This window comes from Hydra viridissima, unplaced genomic scaffold (genome assembly GCF_058129835.1).
Source record: "Hydra viridissima isolate aposymbiotic clone 2 unplaced genomic scaffold, HvirCarnegie_v1 scaffold_16, whole genome shotgun sequence".
NCBI lineage: Eukaryota > Metazoa > Cnidaria > Hydrozoa > Anthoathecata > Hydridae > Hydra > Hydra viridissima.
In genome coordinates this window covers 3,836,872-3,846,259 of record NW_028324315.1, presented here as the reverse complement: position 1 = coordinate 3,846,259, position 9,388 = coordinate 3,836,872, and the positions used below count along the sequence as shown (strand labels likewise).

Here is a 9,388-nt window from a genome sequence, read left to right as displayed (position 1 = left end):
CATGTTTGTGTGCGTCAAGAATGTATAAATTGCATTGAGAATTGTCAATCAAACCAGAGTCCGATTTTTCTTTTTCATTTCTTCGTTGATGATTATAGAAAGACAAACAGCAGCACATTTCTTCCTTCCAGGCGTTGTATACTTATTTAATTATATTCTTATTGGCGCTTACAAGACAGTTAATGTAGTCTTTTGTGGTAAATTTTAAAACTATTAAGCATTAATTGGATAGTTACGAAATAACGAATGTTGTTAATGCTGGTAAGAAAATACTAATAACAAGGAAGTGGATGCAATGTGCTACCGTTAGTACTAACCATAATTTGATCACAAATGGAAAAGAAAGAAAAGAAAACAAAAAACTGTTTGAATAATTTCTTTTGAATAACGAATGTTTTTCTTTAGGAAGGTTGCAGAAAATAAAAGATTGAGAGAGCTTAACTACTTCTTGATTAGAATATGATCATTTTATGTGCAACTGAGGCAGAACATGGTTTTTACAAATCATTATTCAAATTTAATCATTAGATCTTGCTAAAATTTTTGTTTTTTTGTCATTAAATGCAAAAAATCTAACTTCTGCTTTTTTTTAAAAAAGAATCACACAAAGGCTTTGGCACTAGTATGAAACCGCAAGCTCTAAGATATCTAAAAGCATGCACTATCTTCCGACCATTCGCTGGGCACGGAAAAAACACATACTACATTTTAGTCACTGTGTATTAAGGTATGCATCAAATACTTGCCAATCGTATTTCGTTCATTTCGGGGTTTCGGGAAGGGGAACAATGAAATAAAAAAAAAAAGCCTACGATCGAATGATCGCGTACACTTTTCATCATTTAACTGACAGGTAAACTGAAGGAGTTACTACGCTCCACGAATTTAGTTTAACTTAGTTACTTAGTTACTACGATCTTAGTTTAACAACGGTGTAGTGGTTACGCGCAGTCCTACTAAAGTTTTTGGTGTCGGCCTAGCGTCAAGGAGCCGAAAAGGTGCTTTTGGTTTGTTTCTAATAAAAAAAAAAAAAAAAAAAAAAAAAAAAAATGAAAGAAAAGAGTATCTAAGGCAAAACCAAGACAAGTGAGTTTAGAGGAGTTCCATTTAAGTTTTTATCATTTATCAAGAATGCTTTAAGTAACAAAAAGTACTGCGCTACTTATTTTCAATGTTTTCTACCTTATATTTTAAAACTTGAAGCAGTTTAGCCACTACTGTTTTGTACACTTTACTCTCTCAAGTCTTCAAAAATACTTAAAAGTAGTTCCTGATTTAAAAAAAAAAATAATGCTTAGAAATAAATTTGCATTTTTAGGGGTAGTCACAAGAGACTTTCAGAGTCCGTCTTGAGTTCCTGAAATATCTGTATTAAAATCTGCACTACCACTGCTACTACTGCTACTCACAAGAGCATCCCAGTGAGCGAGGAAAAGTGAGGAGTTCTTCTCGCTCGTATCGGTGAGTGAAACAGAAGAAGCATCTTTCTGAGAATATCTCTTTAGTTTGTTCACAGCTTTATTTCTTTTACAGTTAAACTGACACAAGGCCAACAAATGAATGGTCAATTAGGGATACTTTTCAATGGACAATCTGTACAAGTCCACTTCTTTAAAACAATCCTTTAGTTTGATGAAAGATACGTGACAATTTTTTTTTTTTTAAATGGCATGTTCAATGCACTTTGAATCAAACCTTTTGTTTGGCTTTTTCATAACATGGCTTTTCAATGTTTTACAGAGTTTTTGTTAAAATTAACCCAGCCTCAGGTAGCAAGTCTAAGCATTGAAAATAAAATATCGAAAGTACTGAATTTTGAGTGTACATATGGTTCTGGGGCAAGGTTGGTTAAGGGTTAAGTTAGGTTAGCATCAGACTTGGCTCAATTGTGGCTGTAACTTAATTGTAATTAAATGTATTTTCATGAAGTAATTGTTATTGTATTTTATAAGGTACAGTCACAAGTAATTGTAATGATATGACTTGTAAGTGAATTACAAGTCCAAGTCATTGTAATTCAGTTGCTATTAAAATTTCAAGTAATCCTAATTCAATTACATTTACAATTGAAATTGACCCAAGTCTGCTAGATAGTATTTTTAAATTTGTTCTCCATCAATCCTGAGGTTCTATGATTTAAGCAAATACATTTTTAGGCTTGATTTAGGTTGGGCAGTATGTAAAAAATGTAATATATTAAAAATTTTTAAAAAAAACTTTGCATTGTTCCATTCACCACACTCTGTGAGTTTGTGAAAAATCGAGATAAGATGTGCAAGGCTTTTCATGATTTTCTTCGTTATCTCTGCCATAAATTCATTAGTTGGCCTGACAATCTGCAATTGCTCCATTGCAAAGTTCCCTGCAGTTTTCTGTATGGCTCTGTGGCTATTAGCATGAATAGAAATCAATTTGTTGACATTCCACCTGATTATGATGAAGGCAAGCTATATCTTCCAGTATGGTGCTATCTCTATCAGTCCCATGGTTATCTGTGGTCCAGGACTGAGAGCGCACTGTTTAAATGTCCTAAGGTATTGGCATGACGCATGGATGCATGAATATATGTATGTATGTATGTATGTATGGAAGTTTGTTTGTATGTATGTATGTATGTATGTATGTATGTATGTATGTATGGAAAATTGTATGTAAGTATGTATGCATGTTTGAATGTAAGTATGTATGCGCGTTTGTGTGTATGCATGCATTACTTTTGCTAACATGATGCTGTCAACTGTAATTTAGGGTCATAAGTTTGTCCTTTTCCATTTGTCGTTTGATGTTTTGAGTGTTTTAGGTCACTTTTTTAAATTGTTTTACCTTTTTGTCAGTAAACATTTAAGGAGTTCATTTCTTCCAATAAAATGCTTTGTTTAATTTATATGTAAACTGAAATATTTCAAAAATATTTCTTGCTACTCAGTTTAAAGTCTTAAATTAGTTTACACCGTCCAAATTTTTAAACTTCAACTTTGTTTTTTAGATTTTAGTTTGTGAGAAATTGCTATTTGGGAAAAGTTTGAGGCTAATGACAAACAAATCTTCCTAAGCTCTGCTGTTTTGGTGATGGATTAAAGTACCATCGTTACAACAGATGAAAAGAACATTTAAATACAGAGGTTCTCCAAATGTTTTTTGACAGAAAAAATCTGTCGGGGCGCTAGTATTTTGAGTTGATTTTGGATTGTTCAACTTGGCTTTTGATCGCATTATGCATTTGAATCTGCTGCTGCCCAGTGTTATTTTTAAATCTTGGTTAGTTGGGTTATTTCTGAAAGAAGGTTAAAAAACCCAAATGTTTTAGAATGAAATTGTTGCAGTTTTAGTTTCATACAACGAGCCCATGTTTTCATTGTTCAAACTTACAGTTACCCATCGACTTATTCAAATGCCCACAAGTTTTTTCGTTCAAAGGGAGGGAGCCAGCACACAAATTCGTTGAAAAAGTATCGCTTCTCGGCCTAATGGCTAAGATCAAGTGTAGTATCTTTTAGTGATTTTAGTAAAGTTTTAATAAAGTTTATCTTGAGTTCTTTCTTATTGAGTTTTTAAAAAAATTAGTTTTACTTGCTTCGGTGGTTTATTTATGGTTTTGCATCTCGCTGCGAAGACTTAGAGACACCCCGCGTAAGAGACTATTTTCCTTCAAAACTTTTTTTCTCCTCCGTAGAGGCGAAAACGTAACTTTCCTCTGTAGCGAAGCCTTTGCTACAGAAACTTTTAAAAAACACTTACCCAAGTGAAAAACTTTAAAGATATACAGTTCGCTGTATATCTTCTTTTTTTAATTTTTTTAAGCCGAATTTATTCGCAGAGTTTTCTCCTAGGTTTCTTTTGACAAAAACCTAGAACACTTTCTTTAGCTACCCTAGCTAAACAAAAGAAACAGCCCTAAAAAGCAAAACAAAAAAATAAAAGCAGAGCGTAAACTAAATCAAATCGCAAAAAATGGAAACTCTCAAAGTCCAATCGATTTCAAAGCTAACTACTTCTGAAACCAAAGCAGAAGGCATTTCAAATAGCCAAAAAATTGTTGAGAACGGTCAGCCACATTCTACTGACCAACAAAAAATCAAATCTGCTGACCCGAAACCTTCAAACGAAGACGCAAACAAACAAAAAAACGGGTCAGCACTTTCTTTTGCAGAGGCGCTGAAAAAGAAACAGCCCGGAACAGCACCACCACAAGACTTCCAAACAAACACAAAAGAAGCCGAAAAAAGAGCTTTAAAAGAGGAAATACACTCCCGGATCTTTCAACTAATGTCCTTTACCAAAGACCAAACCCCAAATGGAATAGAAAAAAAAAGTGGGAGAAATACAAGTAGCAATCCAAAAGGTGATTGGCCCAGGATGCATAACATCCATACAATATACGGGAAGGGGCCAATACACGGTAGAACTTAAATCGAAAGAGAAAGTCCAAGAGCTAACTCTAAAGGGATTAAACATTCCGGGAGAATTACAGAAGACAACAATCAAACCGAGAAGAAACCAAGTACTATTAATCACGATCAAGACAGACGCATCGGTACTAAACCAAGAGATCTATGAAGAGCTTAAAGATTTTGGTAAGATAGTAAATATTTCTTACGGATATTACACAAGCAACAACCAAATACGAGACGGACGGAGACTCGTTCACATCATCCCGACTGTTGACGTAAGCAAAATACCTCCGACAATTAAGATAGACAACAGGCTGCACCACCTATATTTCAGGGGAAAAAACACGACACCCATACACAAACCAAGAGACACACAAGAGCTACTGGCAGACCTAGCAATTTCAGACACTGACGAAATGTCACAAGATGAGGACGAAGACAGGGAAATAGAAAAAACACAAAAACAAGAAGCAGACAAACCCCATAACATACAAAACGCAACAAACGGAGAGACGGAAAAGAAAAAACAAATGACGCTGATACCCAAACCAGCACCCAGACCCCAAACAAGCATAACGCTACCACACAAAACGGAAACCCAACCAGTACCGACAACAACAAAAAAGCAAGACAACACAAACGAAAAAAACACTGAGCTTGAACACACCAACAACGCTGACGTCACAAGACAGTCACAAAACTCGACACCGACTCCTACACCAATGGAAACAGAGCCTACGGTGACGGACACAAAAACAGACACCCAACAAAAACCTACGAAAAGAAAAAGTGTGACGACGCCAACAAAAGAAACTAAAATGAACGACATAAAAACGAAACGAAAACCTAACCGACCAGAGACCTAACTTAACCAACTACACACACGATATCTCCAAACTAAAAAAATAAAAATAAAAATGACTATTACAATAAAAACAATGAATACGGCTGGTATGCGAAATCTCCAGAGAAGAAGGGAGATTTTGCATAACATACAGCAATCAGAACAACACATAACTTTTCTACAAGAGACGCACATCACGCCTGACTTGTACAGACAAACAGCTACGCTATGCACAGGCACCATACTATTCAGCTCCGGAAAACAAAACACCGACGGAACACTCATACACATAAAAGACCCTACAATCAAACCGACAAACACCGTAAACGACGTACAAGGTAAATACCAAATCACAGACATACACATTGACAAACTAGACATTACTATGATAAACGTATACGCACCATCAGGAAACACCACACAACACCAATACAAACGAAAAGAATTCTGGGAAAACCTAAAAAACATACTATGCACGCCCAGAATTCGAGACAGACATTACATACTGGCGGGGGACTTTAACGTAACACTATCAGACAAAGACAGACGTTCACCAGCACTACAAAAATACAGATGCATTTCACAACACGCACTACAAGACCTTATTTACACTTTAGACGTAGAAGACATTTACCGCACACTCCACCCAAACGAACAACAATACACACACTATCACAGCCAGACAAAGACGAGAACAAGAATAGACAGAATTTACACAAGCAAGACTCTAAGACAATACATCACAAATGCAGAACACCAACCCACCACACTTTCAGACCATTATAACGCACCGACAATCACCATAAACGTACAGCCCCAACCGAGAGGAAGGGGATACTGGATACTGAACAACACCCTACTAAATGACAAGACATACATAGACCTCATGACAAAACAAATAACCATTCAAACAGAAAAACACCCAGACTTTAGACAAATACCAGAATGGTGGGAAAATACAAAAAAACAGATAAAAGAAACAACACTGAAATACGCACACAAACGACACAAACAGAACAAAACACAAGAACTGAGACTAACGAGAAAACTGAGAAACACACTGAGAAAGGAGGAACGGAAACATCTAGACAACACCATGAGCACGAACATTAGACACAAACTCGAACATATACAGAGACGAAAAGAAGAAGCCGCACGAATACGAACAAAACAGATACGGAACATAGACGGAGAACGCCCGACGAACTACTTTTGCAATTTAGAAAAACAAAGACAGGCACACCACGAAATAACGGAACTGAGAGACAAACAAGGACAATTACAGCAAGACCCCGAACAGATACTAAACGTTATGACGGACTTTTACGAATCACTATACACCAAAGAAGACCTGAACATACAGACACAGACAGAAATACTAACCGAAACGAAGACCCCCCGACTAACAGAAACACAAAGAAAATTATGCGACGAAGACTATACAGAACAAGAAATCACAACAGCACTACAAAACATGAAAAACGAAAAGACACCAGGCACAGACGGACTGACAGCGGAGTTCTATAAAAAATTCTGGCCGCTGTTGACAAAACACTTTACAAAAATGACAAACGCAGTACTGGACCGATCTTACTTAACACAATCACAAAGAGACGCTCTAATCACATGCATATACAAAAAAGGAGACAGAACAGACATAACAAACTGGCGACCTATCTCCCTACTGAACATAGACTACAAACTCATCACAAAGACAATGACGAACAGAATAAAAAATACATTACCACACATCATCAGCCAATACCAGACTGCATGCATCCCACACAGACAAATACACATGAACCTACTGTACACCAGAGACATTATAAAAATAGCAAACATCGAAGACATGAGAAACACAGCAATCATATCCATCGACCAAATAAAAGCATTCGACAGAGTAGACTGGACGTACCTTTTCAAAACACTGACGAAATACAACTACGGACCCAAGACTATACGAAACATAAAAACGCTATACACAAACATATCCACAAAAATAAAAACAAACGGACACATCTCACGACCGTTTTACCCGACAAGAGGGGTAAGACAAGGATGCCCTCTATCCATGACACTTTACATACTACAGGCAGACATACTAATACAAAACATAACACAAAACAAACACATAAAAGGCATAAAGACAAACTACAACGAAACAAAGGTAACAGCATACGCGGACGACACACTCTTCTACATCACGAAACTGAAATCCTTACAGAACCTAGACAAAACCCTACACAGATTCGAAACCGCTACCGGACAGAAACTCAACAGAGACAAATGCCAAGGACTGTGGATAGGACAAAACAAAGACAAAAAAACCGGACCGCTTGGCTTCGACTGGACAGAAAACAAAATACGCACACTAGGCCTGACTTTCCCCAATGACGGAACAGACGACATAACAGAAAACTGGAACAGATGTACACACAAATTCAAAAAACAAATACAAGACTGGAAGAGACAAAATCTGAGTATTAAGGGAAAAATCACAGTGGTGAACACCTTAATACTCAGCAAACTATGGCACACTCTACAAATACTACCGACACCAAACAAAAAACAGATTGACAAGACCATGACACCTATATACGACTTTATATGGAACAACGCGAAAACAAGAATCAACAAAACACAGCTACATCAGACAATACGCAACGGAGGACAAAACCTAATAGACATAAACACAAAAGCACAGACACTACAAACAAAATGGACGATCAAAATACTCACACACAATACACACATGCCATGGACAGACACAGCAATACACTTTTTAAACAGATACCGGAACGCAAGACAAAACAAATACACGCTATACACAGCCACCACACCCAACGAAAAACCCCCTATACCCAAAACATACAGAGACTTAATACACAACTGGGAGACATTTACCAAAGACATAAAAGTACAAGACGACACACTCGAAGCCATACTGAACCAACCGCTATACTATAACCCCCTACTGCCAACAAAACCCACTACAGAAAACCCGTTCCCCCCCCTACCGAGACCCACAAAACACACAAAAACGCAAGACATACAAATAATAGCAGACTTGTGTAACTTATCGACACCAGGACTACTCACAGCAGACAAACTAGAAATACCACACAAAACACTAACAGAAATAACAAAACGGATACCGACCACATGGATGCACAAACTGAACACAGAAACACCAAATTACACATATCGCAAATACATCCCATCCATCCACATAGAAAACAAAAACAGAAAACTGACACAGATAACGAACAAACAAATATACCACAGAATACTGACATCAAAAATGACACCCCCCGACAGACATATAAAATGGAACAGAAAACTCCCACCCGGACAAACGCCCATAACAAAACGAGACTGGGACAGAAAATTTCAAAAACTACAAGACAGAAACCTATATAACAAAGCCAACGAAATACAATACAAATACATACACAGAAAACTCCCATCACTCAACACTATGCACAAATGGAACAAAAACATAGACAAAACATGCAAACGATGCGACAAAAACGAAACGGAAACATTGCAACACTGGTTCTACTACTGCCCAGACACACAGAAAATATGCATACAAATCATAAACATACTGAACACCATATACCCAAACGACAAATACAGCAATACCCTAAAATTTTTTCTTATGGGTATTGCAACCGCACAAGACAGAAGTATAGGCGACACATGCATAGACACCTTTTACGAAACAATACAACACACACGAAACGCACTGATTTTCGAAAACAAAAAACTAAACGCTCCACTGCACTTTCACACGCTACTAATAAAGAGACTGAGAACAGAAATAAAGACAGAAAACAAAAATCAAAACACTTACAAAACCGCTATTAAAATTTGCGACGAAAACATCAAAAAACATTACAAAAACACAACAACACAAAACAACATAACCCTCGACAAATAATATCCGTAATATATAAAATGTAAATAATGTAAATAAAAAAAAAAAAAAAAAAAAAAAAAAAAAAAAAAAAAAAAAAAAAAACTTGACTAAGTAAAAAAAAAAAAAAAAAAAAAAAAAAAAAAAAAAAAAAAATATTATATAGCAAAAAATCAAATAAAAAATATATACGATTGTAAATAAATTTATCACGAAATTGTAAATATGTAAATT

General features: G+C 36.2%; 1 pseudogene; it reads left to right on the top strand.

Annotated features, from left to right (window-relative positions):
• The first annotated feature begins 3,451 nt into the window (after positions 1–3,451).
• Positions 3,452–3,630, top strand: LOC149877537 (U2 spliceosomal RNA; annotated as a pseudogene).
• The last annotated feature ends 5,758 nt before the right edge of the window (positions 3,631–9,388 follow it).